The sequence below is a fragment of the Puma concolor genome, chromosome A3, assembly GCF_028749965.1.
Source record: "Puma concolor isolate L17-30 chromosome A3, mPumCon1.1.hap2, whole genome shotgun sequence".
Lineage (NCBI taxonomy): Eukaryota > Metazoa > Chordata > Mammalia > Carnivora > Felidae > Puma > Puma concolor.
The window spans coordinates 109232556-109249424 of record NC_141669.1 but is presented as its reverse complement, the minus strand read 5'-3'; the positions used below and the strand labels follow the sequence as shown (position 1 = coordinate 109249424).

At 41.5% G+C, this 16869-nt stretch overlaps 1 protein-coding gene across 1 annotated transcript in view; it reads left to right on the top strand.

Moving 5' to 3' along the window:
* The first annotated feature begins 6456 nt into the window (after positions 1-6456).
* The window catches only part of CHGB (chromogranin B), a 32063-nt gene continuing 21650 nt past the window's right edge, over positions 6457-16869 (top strand). The window contains exon 1 of the mRNA XM_086701734.1: positions 6457-6476. The gene's annotated coding sequence lies outside the window, so the exon portion shown is untranslated. The remainder of the gene's footprint in view (positions 6477-16869) is intronic.

Here is a 16869-nt window from a genome sequence, read left to right as displayed (position 1 = left end):
AACTGACTGAGCCACCCAGGTGCCCCTTAGCAAATGGTTTTAGAATAATTGGCTCCCCAACTGGGGGAGGAGAGTAAAAAAAAGGCTAAATTCTTCGCCTCATTCTTGATATCCAAATGAATTTTAGGTGGATTAAAATTTTAAATTAAGGGGCACCTGAGTGGCTCAGTTGGTTAAGCTTCCAACTCTTGATTTTAGCTCAGGTCATGATTGCACGATTCATGGGTTTGAGCCCTGTATGGGGCTCTACTGTGGCAGTGTGGAGCCTGCTTTGGATTCTCTCTCTCTCTCTCTCTCTCTTTCTCTGCCCCTGAGAGAGAGGGAGAGAGGGTGTGAGCTGGGGAGGGGCAGAGAGAGAGAGAGACAGAGAGCGAGACACAGAATCTCGCTGTGCTGAGCTGCCATCACAGAGCCTGACTCGGGGCTCAAATTTGCAAGCCACGAGATCATGACCTGAGCTGATGTTGGACACTTCACTGACTGAACCACCCAGGTGTCCCCCCCAAATTTTTTTAAGGTAAAAAGATAAAAATCATAAAATTCTAGAATAAAAAATGAATGATATAGATACATGCAGCTGCACTAGTAGTGGCTTCAGGCCCAGTGTCTCCCAGCCCTCCATGCAATGACAGACTTAGGGGGTGACTTAGGGCACCCCCTACATCTGCCCAAGGATACCTATGTAGGCATCACATGCAGGGATCTGGTGGGAGCTTAAACAAAGCCAGAACATAGTAGACCAGAACAGCATTGCAAGGGCTCAGAAAGTTGTCATTGAAACTATAGACTACAAAAGTAAACCTTAAAAACAAAAACAGGGTGGCTGCCTACTAAAATAGAAGATTTATATAAGATTAAGAGTCTCCTAGGATGCCTGGATGGCTCAGTCAGTTAAGTGTCCAACTTCAGCTCAGGTCATAACCTCATGGCTTGTGAGTTCAAACCCTGCATTGGGCTCTGTGCTGACAGTGCAGACCCTGGAGTCTGCTTTGGATTCTGTGTCCCCCTCTCTCTCTGCCCCTCACCCACTCACCTCTGTCTCTCTCTCCTTCAAAAATAAATAAACACTAAAATAAAAAAAAAAAAGAAAGATTAAGGGTCTCCTAACGTAATATGCAAAAGTTCAGAACACAGTAAAAAATCACTTGTCTTACCAAGAACCAGGAAAATCACAATATGAGTGAGACAAGATAGTCAACTGACACCAACAGTGAGGTGAATCAGATGTTGAAACTATCTGGCAGAGATTTTATTTTATTTTTTTCACATTTTTATTTTTTTTGAGAGACAGAGCATGAGCTGGGGAGGGGTAGAGAGAGAGGGAGATATAGAATCTGAAGCAGGCTCCAGGCTCTGAGCTGTCAGCACAGATCCCTACACGGGCCTGGAACCCACAGACTGCAAGATCATGGCCTGGGCTGAAGTCAGACGCTTAGCTGACTGAGCCACGCATTTTAAAATGGTTTCAACCAATAATTATGAAATCCCTTGAACCATATGAAAAACTATAAAACCTCATCAAAGAAATAGAAGTTATAAAAAAGAACCAGGTGGAAATTACAGAACTGAAAGCACAACCACAAAAAACAAACAAAAAAACCCTCACTGGATGGGTTCAGTGGTAGAGTGGAGATAACAAAAGATGGGATCACTGAACTGAGAACAGATCAATCAAATGTACTCAATCTGACAAACATAGAGGAAAGAGACTGGGGGAAGAAAAGGAATCTGTGAAACAGTAATAAAAGATATCGACATGGCTATCATCAGAATCCCAGAAGGAGATGAGCAAGATTGTGGGGCTAAACAAATATTCAAAGAAATAATGGCTGAAAACTTCCATTTGGCAAAAGATGAAAACTACAGATTCAAGGGCTATGTGAACTTGAACTAAGATAAATCTAAAGAAATGCTCATCAAAACAGCATAATTAAACTTCTGGAAACTAACAAAAAAATCTTAAGAGCAATCAGAGAGAAATGATGCATGCCTTAATTATAGGCAAACACCAATTCAAATAAGAACAGATTTCGCATCTGAAATCATGGAGGACAGAAGGAAATGGTACAACATTTTCAAGGGCTGAAAGAAAAAAAACTGGCAGCCATATCTTTCCCAAGCTTGTCCTGTTGTAATTTACCATGGAACGTTCTACTCAGATGCATCCTTGTCACCTTAAACAAAATGTATAAAAAAACCAAAGGTATCTTCTTTCCCACAGGCTAATAATACTCCTATTTGATGCATGTAATTCATCAATGGCATTAACATTTGCTAAGTCATTCAGGCTTGAAAAACTTAGGATTCATCATGACTTTTACTTCTAAACATTCCACTGTAGCACACAGTGGTTGTTAAGAACTGAGACCTGGGAGCTCCCCTGCCTGGATATGAATCTTGCTTCTACCATTTATTAGCACGTGTCCTTGGGCATGTTACTTGACCTAACTGTGCCTCAGTTTCCTCATCTGTAAAACAGAAATAACAATCATGTCTAATTCAGGATACTCACATGAATTCAGATTTGTTATGGTATTTAGAATAGCACCCAGCAGGTAGCGTTGGTTTTTGGGGGTGAGGGGTTGCTTAAAAATTGAAATTCTTACATTTGCTTCTTCTTTCTCTTCTCACTGCCATCGCCTGCTCCAAGCTTTCATCTCCTTAAGGACCTCCTTAAAGTTCCTGCTTCCAGCCGTTCCCCACACTGTTGCTACCATATTGGTCTTCCTAAATCTCGTCAACACTGGATCCCATCCCACCTCCTACAGAAACTTCCCAAGGCCCTTAATACCAGCAGGGTGAAGCACAAACCAGGTCCATACTATTCTAACCTAGGTGTTCTGCCCTTTTCTCAGCCCTCAGACCCTATACCCAAGATCCATGGCCTCCAGAATATCCCATCCCTTCTCTAGCCCTGACGGCTCTACCCAACCACTCATTTATACTTTAATCTTACACAGTAGGACCTCCCTGTAGCTATTAACATATATACATCTTCTTTACCAAAAGAGATGGGAAGTTCCTAAAGGTCAGGGAGCTTCTCTTAGCCAGACTAGACACAGACCAGTCCTGGGTAAATATTGATTATGAAATGAGCTTGTTCTGTAGTCTCCTCCTCTGTTCAGCCTCCTGGTAGAGCCAGCTTGACAACTCTTTCCCTTTCCTGCAACTGAAACCATATAATCTTAAACCAGGAGTAAAGGACAGGGAATAGGAGGTGGCTTTATCCCTTTTGGGAAACATCATGGCTGGAGAGAGAGTCCAGTTGTAGGCATCAGAGGCAACAATGCTGTCATTAACAAGGAACTCCTCCAGGAGTTCGAACTCCTCCAGGCCTCATTTCCATCTGCAAAATGAGGACATTAGCAAAGCTCCAAGTCCCTCTCAGGCTCAAACATTCTGTGACAAATCTCCACAAGGGTGGATTCGGGAAACTGATTTTCAAATGATTGAGCTGTATGGTATGACTGCATGGAGAGTTAAACTGTTTTTCATAGCAATTTATTTCCTGAGTTTAGCCTATCAGCCAGTATTTATTAAGCACCATTTACTCAACATTTACCCTGTGTTGAATCCTGTGGAGACACAGAGTGGTATCTCACAGGAACCTTGGCTTCAAGGAGTTTATTATATAATCAGAATTTATTATATAATAAAAGCTCACCAAGCTCATGATCTAGCAAATTGCTTTGTTTGTTTACCCACGACTTCTGTAAAATAAAGTTTGACCTGAATCATTACATATAATCCCTATGCAGACTATGTATTCTGTGGGTCATGTCTGCATTATTTTATTTGAAACACATACATATTGTATAGGTACTATATACGCTTAGATATAAGTATGAGATGTATTGAAAATGTACATATTTAAAATATCTCCCTTGGCTAGATTTTTAAAAACTTTTTATTAAACCAAATGATATAGATTTTCAAACTTTCACAAAAGTAGAGAGAATTGTGCTATGTGCCCATCACCTAGCTTCAACAGCCATTAGCTTTCTGCCATTCTTTTTCATCAATCTCCTCCACCTGCTTTTTGTGTGTGTGCTAAAGCATTGCAGAAGCTATCAATGGCGAAGGACTTTTTGCTTAATTTCCAGTCTCTCATGGACCACTCAAGCACACAGCTTGTACTCATGCACACGCAGCTCACCATGCAAGTTCAACAATACCCAGACCGGGCTCTTCCCAGGCCAATGAGACACTAATCACTGCTTGGATGGCTATGACAACACAAAGCATCGTAACAGTTTCTAAATACATAGTGTCAATGTCTGCACTTATCACGGACCAATAGCACACAATTTGCAAACTGGCATTGATCCACAGACCACAACTTGAGTAGTACTACACTAGAGTGTTTTTGCTTTTAATTTTTATTTTAAGGAGAGAGAGAGTGTGCACAAGTGGGGGAGAGGGGCAGAGGGAAAGAGAGAAAGAATCCCAAGCAGTCTCCATGCTTAGCTCAATGCACAGCTCCATCCTATGACCCGGAGACCATGACCTAAGCCGAAATCAAGAATCAGCCATGCAACTGACTGAACCACCCAGGTGCCCCTACGCTACAGTATTTTAAAGCAAATCCAGGGCATTCTTTTATTTCACCTGTGAATTGAACATCTGTCACTAATGGATAAGGACTCAACAAAACAAAACAAAGCATCACATGACCATTAATATTCAGTCCATGTTCATGTTTCCCAACTTTCTCAAAAATGCCTTCTTACAGCATTTGAATCTGGGTTAAAACAAGGATCTACGATTGCATTTGTATCTTTTTTTTATAATTTAATTTTTTAAAGTTTATTCCTTTTGAGAAGGGGGGAGGGGCAGAGAGAGAGGGAGAGAAAAAGGATCCCATGAATCATGAAATCATGAGCTGAAATCAAGAATCAGACGTTTAACCAACTGAGCCACCCAGGTACCCCGCATTTGTATCTCTTAAACCTCTTTCAATCTACACTAGCCTCCCTCTCTCATAAAAACTATTTGGAACTACCATCCAAATAAATTGGTTTATCATTAAATGCAAAAGTTTTCCTGACCCACGCCCCAGACTTGTTTTCATTGCTACAAAATTATTTAGATTACTGCATACACAAAAGTGTCAATCACTCTGTCTTCCCTCTGATTTTCTTTGTCCCCAGTGGGAGACGCTTGTGAACAGTGTTAAGTGAACCATGGGTTTTCTTTGCCTTGACATGCCCAAAGCAGTGTTTACCAGATACATTCACCTCTCTGGGGACCTGTGCATACAGGAGAGTGGCTTGAGATACTCTTTGATTATTTGATTTGGACCAGATCTATCTGTGGTTTCAGAGTGACATCTTTTTCCAGACACACTTTCCCTATCGCTAAGGATGCAGAAACTCAAGTAGCTTTGGTTCTTTGCTGGTCAACACTTCACTTAGAATCATAGACTTTGAGGGGTGCCTGGGTGGCTTAGTCAGTTAAGTGTCTGACTGGCTTGGGTCATGATCTCACAGTTATGAGTTTGAGCCCCACATGAGGCTCTGTGCTGACAGCTCAGAGCCTGAAGCCCACTACAGATTCTGTCTCCCTCTCTCTATGCCCCTCCCCTGCTCACACTCTGTCTTTCTCTCTCAAAAATAAACATTAAAAAATTTTTAAAAAAATCATAGACTTTGAACAGCAAAGGAAACTCAGCAATCATGTAGTCAAGCCCTTTGCAGGGAAGGAGATAAAGACCGCTTTGTCTAGATACCTAAATGCCCCCTGGACAAGAGCCCAGGTCTCTGACCTCCAGGGGTGACTCTGTATACTAGGAGATATCACTTTCTGTGCAGTCAGAGTTCTGGATTGCACACAACAAAAGTGGACTCTAGCTGCCTTTAGTAGAAGGTTGGCTAATGGGTGGCAAACAGAATTGACCAGAAGTCTGGATAATCAGGTTTTGAAAACGGGCAGCATCTGAGGGAGGATGGGCAGCAGGAACACAGCTGAGGTCATACTTCAGGGACAGACTGGATGGAATGTTCCTAAGTCTGGCCCTGCTGCCACTCTGGCTGTTGGACACGACTGCAGCTGTGGCCAGGAGCCTAGGTGCCACTGCTGCACTAAATTCTGCACTGTGCCCGAGTCTAAATTAAGCCTTGGGTCGGAACATCTGATTTGCTGAGGCTGGATCATGTGACTGTCCTCTAGCAGTCAGGGATCAGGGAAAGGGCCATCAGGTGTGGCTCCCTTGTATAGTAGGGGGTGAATCCTGCTTCTCGCCATTTGCCACATCATAGAGGAAAGGAATTAGGATGCTAAGCATTCCCTGAAAACAGCAAATGGCCCACCCATCTCCCCATGTGGACTTCTGTTAGTATATAGACATAGACAACAGTAGTTATTTTATTTCAACAAAATATGGAGAGATTTCCTACCCTCCAAAATGGATTACATTGTCAGAGAAACAGCACTTTTCTAAGCACCGAGTTTGTAAAGGCTTTAACCTCACTGAAGAGGTAGGTTAACAGTTCTTCTGTGCCTTGGTGTTTCAGTGATTGTCTCTTGACCTAATCTCTGGGGGGGGGGGGAAGCCAAAGACCAATCTGTCCACTCAACTTTCACTCAGATGCTCAATGTAATCACAGTGGCTTCTAGGGGCATTAAAACTTCTCCGAGTTCCATTAGTGACTGGACTTGCACTTGAAAGTATCCCATGCTGCTATGTATCAGACTGGGGCAAAGATGAACTGGGACATAGGAGATTTGTTCAGGCAACAGCCAGGATTCTGCCTCTGTTCCCTCAGTATTTCTAACAGCTTTCAAATTCCATAATGGGAAGCAGTGGTGTGTGGTTAAGTAATATGAAGCCAGAGCTGACACTGTGACAGCTGTTCCCAAAGGCACAGGATTTCTTTGTTACTAGGAAAAGATGCCCTTGAGTTTTCTGGGCTGAGGTAAGAGTGTTTGGCAGGCCCTATCTTCTCTGCTTTCTGATTGCCTTGACGGATTACAAGATGGAAAATAATGAGCCAGAGGGACCTTCAGAGCATTTGTCCACTGCCTATGTGGCTTAGTTTTAGATCCCCTCAGAAACAGATTCTGGGGCACAAATTCAAGTGCAAGTAGTTTATTTGAGTGGGGGAGTGGGGAACTGAGATGGGAGAAAAGCAAGCCAATAGGTGGTACATTATCAAGCAAGTTGCTACTGTGCACAACTGGAACTCAATCCTACCGCAGAACTCGGGGCCAGGGCAGAATGCAAGCCTCAGTTATCCTGCACCAGAAGAGAGAGAGAGTGTGGGTGTCTGTAAGCACCAGTTCCCATCAGTCTTTGGTAAAAGGCAGCAACCAGGAAGGCATTAAATCTCCAGCATGTCTGGCCTGCTGTGTGTATGGGCAGAGCAGACCCTGGCCACCTAACAGAGCCCTCTGGTAAAGAGGGCAGATGCTGCCCGTTGGAAGTCAGGCTGGTATACATGCAATGTCAAAGCCCAAAGAGATAGGGCCAGGGCATCTACAGCATCTGCTACTCTGTGTTCTCTCATCCTCCAGACTTGTGGGCAAACTTTCTGTTCCCCACCCATTCAAAGCCCAAAGTAAACTCCCCCAGAATCAAACAGGGGATGCACTTCCTCTGCCACCCCCAACCAAATTTCTAATTGGTACAGATTACTTATTTCACCATTTGCTATTTGGTAGCTCTCCACACATGTCACAGGGTCATTCTGCATCTAGTCCTCTTTAACCCTGCCTGGTAACGTGTTAGCAGCTCACACTGACCATGGTCCTGCAACCACTGAACAAACTTCACAGACTGACCCTTCCATTCAGTGAACATCTTCTTGGATACTTGGAATCACGGCAGTCCACAGCCAATGTACTTTATGTAGGTTATCGTCAGCTTTGATGTTTTGGAGAGATTTACAATTTGCTAAACATAATGAGTTTGGGGTGTATAAAGAACTGTGATTCTAGGGGCGTCTGGGTGGCTCAGTCGGCTAAGCGTCCGACTTCGGCTCAGGTCATGATCTCACAGTTTGTGAGTTTGAGCCCCGCATCGGGCTCTGTGCTGACAGCTCAGAGCCTGGAGCCTGCTTCAAATTCTGTGTCTCCCTCTCTCTCTGCTCCTCCCTGCTCACGCTCGGTCTCTCTCTCCTTCAAAAATAAATAAAAACTTTTTTTAACAAAATTTTAAAAAAAGAACTGTGATTCTAAAGAATATATGTTGCTTGTTTCTAGGGAAAGAGGTCAGGTTCCTCAGGACTATGAATAGCACTTGCTTCAACTGTGGTTCAGCCAGCTGTGAGCTGGCAACTTGGAAATGTCTGTGAGAAAGGCAAAGACGTCAGGAAAGCAGAAACATTTACTCACTTGTTGTCTGGTGTATGAACATCCTACTGTGGTTTACTGAATGAGTTGTAAGACCATCTGAGACTTGTCATGTGATCTTGTACTAATGAAGCTACCTATATCTTGAAGTAACGGCTTTCTGGTTTTCGTCATTTTTTTTCTTTTTTCAATCTGAGTATCAGTCTTTAGTAGAGAATGAGAGATCTCAGAATCAGCTGGCTCTATCGAAAGGACCTTAAAAGATCACGAGGCAGTTTCTCTGCCTTCAGGCAACATCACACTTAAACCATTCCTGACAGGATGCTGCTTCTGTGTGGTCTGAAGTGGGAGAAATGCCACAGCCTGCCTGTTCTCAATGTCTCTCCTTAATAAACTCTGGGCTTATCTTTGTTTGAACTTTTGCTTCAAGTTTTTAATAAATGTCATGATGATCTCCTAAATCCTACAAAGAGATATTCTGCAAAACATCCCAGTGACCTATGAGCATCCTAGGCTAGGTGACAGTATATAATTATAGGAAGTCAAAAGTGGTATTTGGGGGAAATTTAGTCTTCTAGAGAATCAGTGAAAAACATGTAGGATTTGCTTTGAAATGCATCAACAAATAAGATGGAATGATGGATGGATAGATGGACAGACACAAGACACAAGACATAGTAGAGCAAATGTATGGTAAATGTTATATGTATAGTAAAGTAAATGTTAATGGTATAGTAAATGTTAATGGTAAAGTCTAAGCAGTGGGTATAAAGGTCTTATTTGTAAATTTTTATCAAGTCTGTATGTTTGAAATTTTTCACAACAAAATGTTAGGAAAATATATGCAGGATATGTTTTGAGTATTTAAGTGTCTACCCACGTAGTTTTATTTATAACTTGGAGATTTAAATAACCACAAACTTTCCTGAAGACAGTCTGTTTTCACAATTGAAAATATACTTGAATATAAGAGATAACTTCATTGGCTCCTAAGGGTTAGAACTAATGAAACAATCAACAGATCGTTAATGAGTACCTCCAAATTACTCAGGGAGATATGAATATATAGATATGATTCCCATCTTCAAAATTTTAAATTCATGTTGGGAACATTCTTTTTATATTGATCTATCTAGATATGTATCTCATATACCTAAACTCTTCATTATACCTAATCTATGTCATCTGCATCATCAACACCAGCATTTTTTCTGCCCGGATCATAAAATTTACATTTAGACCATCAACATTAGCTATATCAAATATGTCATCCACACCTATGTTTAGACCAATAGCATTTATATCTCCTCTTACATCATCTCCTCTGTCTGTATTTACATATTCTTTACCAACATCTATGTTTGTGTCTATATTACCTACAGCTACACTTTCTTGTTCATCGTCTACATCATCTACATCTATGCTCACATCCACATCAATGTCTACCTTGATTTACATCTACATTGTCTAAATTGGTGGTTCTCAACCAGAGCCGCTTTGTACCCAGGGGACATTTGGCAACATCCAGAAACATTTTTGATTGTCACAACTCTGGGCGGGAAAGGCGTGCCCCTGGAATCTAGTGAGTAGAGGCCAGAGATGCTGCTAATCATCCTATGATGCACAAGACAGTCCCTGAAAATAAAGAATTATTCAGCCCCAAATGACAATAGTGCTGAGGTTGAGAAACCCTAATCCACATTATCCACATCAACTACATCCATGTTTACAGCTATGCCAATCGCATCTACATCTATATTGACATCTACTCTATGTACATCTATATTTATATTGACATCAGCTACATCTGCATTTACATCTGTGTCACTGACAGCTACATCACATCACAGCATCTGCAATATCTACATCAACATCACCTACTTGAACATATACAACATCTACATCTATGTGACGTACATCTTTTACTTCTACACCTACCTGTATATCTAACTAGCAGCTCAGAGCTTATCCGTTACATCAGAATGAGAATTTTAATTCTCCCCTCCTCTGGCCACATACAAAAATGTGAGTGGAACAGAGGTCGACCATTACTGATCACACTCCTTAAAGTATAAGAGGCATGAGCTCTTTACTGGCTTTGTCCTGGCTTCAAAGGACAACTTTGATTTCTGCTAGTAAAAGTCAAAAAAGGCTTCCATTTTGAGTTGGACTGAAATGAGAAGTTAAGCTTGTGCCTGATGAATTTCATCCATGCCCTCTCTTTGCTTGCCAGTCTCCAGAATCAGAGGTTCATCTGGTACAGACACCATTGTCTATAACAGGGTGATACAGAATAACTTCTTCTCAAAAGAGCAATCAGTGCTGATAACTTGACATGGTTTGATCACATCTGGTTCAACCTGAACTGATCTTGGCCGGAAAACAAGCAGTTGGGACAAGGGAAACGGCTGATGCTATGTGGTTGAGTGCTTTACCTATAGCTAAATAGTTAAAAGACCTCGGATTCTGGACCAAACTACCAAACTGCACCTCAGGTTGCCACATTCATTTAAGCCTCCTTAGGCATATAAGTGGACTTGTCAGCCAAGACAAAAGTGAAATGATGTTTCTAGGTGAAATTGAGAACATGGGGGATAAGACAAACAACAGCAAATCCCTGTGGCTTCTTTAGCCTGTGACATTTACCAAATAACTTTGCTTCCCTGCGAACCTCTACCTCTTGGAGACCATTATTTTTCCTCTGGGAGTAAGATTGGCCCTGGGCAGAATTTCAAAACAGACTCTCTCCACCGTTTAAAATCCTCAACATTGTAGTGTTTCTAAATTCTCAAAAACATATGAATCTTGGGGACTTGGAAGTAAAAAACCCAAAATTCCTTACTCATTATTATGGATTTAAAAAAAAAAAAAATATATATATATATATATATATATATATATATATATATATATTAAAGTAAACTCTATGCCCAACGTGGGGTTTGATCTCATGACCCCAAGGTCAAGAGTCACATGCTCTACTGACTTAGCCAGCCAGGTACTCCTATTTATTAAAATATTTTTAATAAATGAGAAATACACAGCTTATATATGTAAAAAAAATTGTAGCCCCTAGCAAATATCCAAACATTATAAAATGCCAGTGAACATAATTGAGTAGTTCTTAAATAATCTAACATTTGAGTGTAATCCAGCAATATAGACATCATCGCCCAAAAATCACAATTCAAAATCACTAATTTATGGGCTTACTTTGCTTTCAAAAGTTGTTATTTCTTAGGATATGTATAAAGTATACCATAATAAGTATAAAGGTATTGATATTTATTTTGTTTGCAAGAGTGTCTCTCAGTTAGCAGATAGGACCAGGAACACACACTTATAATACAGTAACAGCTACACACAGGCAGACCCATCAAACTGTGACTTCTCTGTGACATTCTCCAAAAATGTTTACATTAACCTTCAACTCCTGGGCTCTGGTGGCTCCTGGTCTTTCAGTGGATCCCTTTAGACCAGTCATATCTCTCTGCTCATTGTTAAGCTTTAATTCATACAGGAGAATTGTAATACCTTCTCCTGTTTTCCCAATTTCTATTTGGAAACTATATAAATTGTCTAAGAAACGCTGGGAAGGAATTCCCTCATGGAAACATTACTTAGCAGCTCCTCAGTGGGTACTACCTCTTGTACCCTCTGACTTCCCAAAGCCCCTTTCCACCCTATCCCACTAAACCTGCCCTTTCTCCTATATCATTTAAGCTTCAAAGATACACACTCCCCACCAGCAAAACTTCAATTCTCTCTGGGTTGGTGTTAGGCTTCAGGAGGGAAGCAATCTGATTGAATGATTTCATCCTGGGATGTGAAGAACTAATATATCTCCCATGGGGGTTAGAAGCGCAATCAAGAGAATGGAAAACTTTCTGCAAGTGTGGGAAAAATAGTACAAGGCATTCTTTCCAAGGATCACAGAAGCAAATGCTTCCAAGGGACACAAAGATGATAAACTGTGGGAACTGGGCTAAGAATTAAACCAGAAGTGGTGGAGACTGGGAGTGGCCAAACAGGAGAGTGCAAGCCTCAATTAAAAGTATTCAAATTCAGGGAAGCCTGGGTGGCTCAGTCAGGTAAGTGGTTAAGCGTCTGACTTTGGCTCAGGTCATGATCTCACGGTTTGCGAGTTAGAGCCCCGCGTCAGGCTCTGTGCTGCCAGCTCAGAGCCTGGAGCCTGCTTTGGATTCTGTCTCCCTTTCTTCCTGCCCTTCCCCCAACTCTCATTCTGTCGCTCTCCCTCTCAAAAATAAATAAACATTAAAAGAAAATAATGAAAATAAAAGTATTCAAATTCAAATATTTAAAACAACCAACTGGTATAAGTCAAACCATCCACTGAGGCCCAGGCTCTGCCAGTTTGGGATCTCTGCACTGAATGCTTCAGTGGGGCCTAGTGTTCCTGGGGTAGGTGCACCCTGCACTCGCAGTCACACCTCAAAAGACTGAGGACAGTATTTTCCCAAAGGCTAGAATGCAGAGTCAGTGAAATACAGGCATAGCCTTTTACTAAGTATGGACCTAACGGAAATCAATTCCAGTTGCTAGGCTGACTTCAGCTCTCAACAATTAAAGTCACAGATTAAAAGATCCTAATCAAGCAAGCTCTTTGCTGTCAGCACAGTGCCTGATGTGGTTCTTAATCTCACAACTGTGAGATCATGACCTGAGGTGAAATCAAGAGTCTTATGCTTAACCCAGCCACCCAGGTGCCCCTCTCCCAACTTGCAAACTCTCTCTCTCTCTCTCTCAAAATAAATAAATAAACATTAAATATAAATCAATAAGAGATCCTAACCAACCACAATTTAGAAGCAATAATAATTTTCAAAAACCAAGTAGGCAAAATGACATTTTTAATCTTAGACTTTTAATAAATTGAATAATCATATGAGAATATTATATCTCATATGAAGGCTGTGTTTTTGTAAACAAGGCAATGTATAGAACCCATTATATTTTCCACCATTCAACTATTGCTCTTATGTTAGTAAGTTCCCTTTTATTAGATAACTGGTTGACTATCTTTATCAATATACAAGTTCAAACACAATCCTAGTATTATATAACCTAGAAACATTTTTACATGAATCTACTTGAGTGGGGAGAGGGGGACTCATTGGTAATATAACTGCAATTGTTCAATGTGATCTTCCCTTAGAACGCTGGTGGAATTATTTTTAAGTTCATTTATTTATTTTTGAGAGAGAGAGAGAGAGAGAGAGAGAGAGAGTGGGGGAAGGGCAGAAAGAGAGGGAGAGAGAGAATCCCAAGCAGTCTCTGCGCTGTCAGCACAGAGCCTGACATTGGGCTCAAACCCACAAACTGTGAAATCATGACCTGAGCCAAAACCAAGAGTCTGACACTTAACTGACTGAGCCACCCAGGTACCCCTGGATTTATTTTTATTTTTAAACCAAAGCTTGTCTAAAGTGTACAAATGTGTAGAATGTTATGTGACTATTGACTGTTTTTCTAGTAGCTAGATCTTTATTTCTTTCAGTTCAAACCATGATGCCAGATAAAAGGCACGATTTGGGGGGAGAAAAGATTCTAACCAATGTAAATGTCAGCTACTTGGATCTCTTCTGACTGTGATGGTGGTTTCCTTCCACATAAAGGGTCTCAGTTCTCTTATAGCATTTTTCTTAGCATGTCTGTATTTAAAATTCCATTTTAAAAATGACATCTGGGTCTTTGTACCAGATCAATACTTTTTGCAGTGCAAAAGGTGTTGAACTCTACTTGGATCCTAAAATCTCCTTGCCCTGCTTCCTTGATGTAGATAATGAGGATTTTAATATCTTATCACTGTCTTCATCATTTATGATTGTTGAGATGGTTCTTGCCCACTTGGGAGAGAACATGAAGGTGAGCATTAAAAGCTCGACAAGCTTGTTTTTTGGGGTTTGTTTTGTTTTGTTTTGTTTTTGAGAGAGAGAGCAAGCATGAGAGGGTGAGAGGGGCAGAGAGAGAGGCAGAAAGAGAGAATCTTAAGCAGGCTCCATGCCGAACACAGAGCCCAACACGGGGCTCCATATCACAACTGTGAGATCATGACCTGAGCTGAAATCAAGAGTTGGTTGCTTAACTGGCTGAACCATTCAGGTGCCCCAGACAAGCTTGCTTTTTAAGTCTAAGTTCTGTTATTAATTGCTGTGTACTCTTGTGCAATAACTTGACTTCTCTGAATTTTGATGTTCTTATCTTCAAAATGAGGATAATGAACCCTACCTCATAGGATTATTTTAAGGATTAACAGAAATGATGCTGACCGTAGGAATGGAGGAAGCATATAAAACCCTCAATAAATGAATGACAACAGTTCTTACTTTTCCTCTCCTTCAGATATCTCGTGCACATCCCACCTCATTCTCTTTGTTCATGTAGTTCTGTATTAGTTTCCCAATATGGTAACCTGGTTCCTAATATGGTAACAAATTACCATAACATTAGTGGCTTAAGACAACAGGCATTTATTGTCTCACAGTCCTGGAACTAGGAGTCCAAAATCAAGGTGTCAGTAGGGCCATGCTCCCTCTGAATCCTGTAGGGAAGACTCTTTCCTTGCCTCTTCCTACTTTCCAGTGGTTTACAGCAATCTTTGGCACTCCTTAAGTAGTATCTGCACCACTTCTGTGTCTCTCCTCACATGCCTTCTTCCCAGGTCTTTTCTCTCCATACCCAAATCTCCCCTCCTATCTCTTGTAAAGAAACCAGTCACTGGATTTCAGGCACACCTGAATTCAGTATGACCTCACTGTAACTGAACTAACTACATCTGCAAACACCCTATTTCCAAAATAAAGTTAAATTCTGAGGTTCCATGTGGAAATGAATGGGGCGGGGACATTATTTCACCCAGTACATTCACTTTGGCACATCCAAATCTCATCCTCTGTGAAGGCCTAGCTCATTTACCATCACCACAGTCCTTGACTGTGACAGCTGCTACGGCCATCCCATCATATGAAACCTAGGATCATGTCTGCCCTGTGCCTGCTGGTATGTTCCTGGGTGTTTAGCAACCACCTCTCTTGGGGAAGGGAAGATCTTATATATAGAGGGAGAGAGAGACCAGATATATATAGAAATCATATATACATATGGTTTCTGTGCTGTAATATGCCCACCATGGCTGAGTTCAAGCTGCCAATGTAATGTCAGCCAACTCTCTTGAAATTCCTGAAAATTTAACAATCACCTCTCATGAACCGAACAAGCTAGCTCCAGCATGAGTGGCACAGTGCCTTGTAACTGCTGTTTTGTCTTTAAAGTTATTCATCATCCTATGAAATAATAAGCTTCTCTGGCATATGTTTACTTAAAAGCCAGCTTAAAATCAGCTCCAGTGGAAGCATTGGGGCTCTCCTGCCAATTGTTGGAATTCTTTATTGGCCCTACTTTATATTTCCTCTAAGGAAGCACTCAGAACCCTGTATTATAATTATTTATTTGCACCTCTGAACTCCTGAGTTAGGACAAACCTCCTGATAGGCTCGTTGGGGGAAGTTATGGTTTGTCCTAACTGTCCGTGAGCCCCAGCAACTCACACAATGTTAGACTCAGCAGTTGCTCAATGGTCAAATTGAGGGAAAGGGTCAGGGCCTATATCTTGTTTCGTCTTTCTCAGTGCTATGCTCACAGCAGGCACTGAGTGTATCCTTCCCAGAACTAAACAATGTCATTTTAGTGTCCCCAAAAGCAGACCACCTACTCTCCTGTTGGTTGAATGTCCTCCCTAGCAATGGTTCCACATCTGGTTATGCATGATTCATTCATTCATTCAACAATATGCACTGAACAGCCACTATATGCAGGTATTATTCTGGGTACCAGGAATAGAGTATAAAAGGACACAGGCCAAGCCCTTGCCATGTGAACACAGTAAATGCAAAGGACCTGAGGAAGAAGGATGCTTGGCATATTTTAAGAACAGCACAGAAACTAGCATGGCTGGAGCAGAGTGCATGGGGGGTGCATGGCAGGAGAAGTGAGAGACGTAAAGGGAGCCAAATCACAAAAGGCTGGTGGCCAGTGTAAGATTCTGGCTTCGTGCGTGAGATGAGAGACCTTGGGGCATTTTGAACAGAGATACAACATGACCTGAATAGACATTTTAGTCTCACTGTCTGGCTGCAGTATGGAGAATGGACTATTGAGACAGGGGAGAAGCAGGGAGACCAGTGAGGAGGCCATTCATTTATCTAGCTGAGAGAAGATGGTGATTTGCAGCAGTGGTGGTAGGAGTTAGAGTTGGAAATCAGCAGTTAGATGCTGGACATATTTTAAAGTCTGAGTCTTCAGGATTTTCCAAAAGATCAGCTGTTGGATGTAAGAGAAAAGAGGAGTTAAGGGTGATGTTCAGGCTTGTGGCTGAGCACCTGCAAGTATAGAGACATCCTTTACTGGGATGAGGTCCCAAACTCTTATCATACATTAAATAATCTTGGGTTATAGTAGAGGTGGCTCAGGAAGGTCAGAGATGAATCAGAAACAAGACCAGTCACAAGAAGTCAGTCAGACTCCAGATTGGGCTCGACCAACAAGAAATGTGGCCTGATG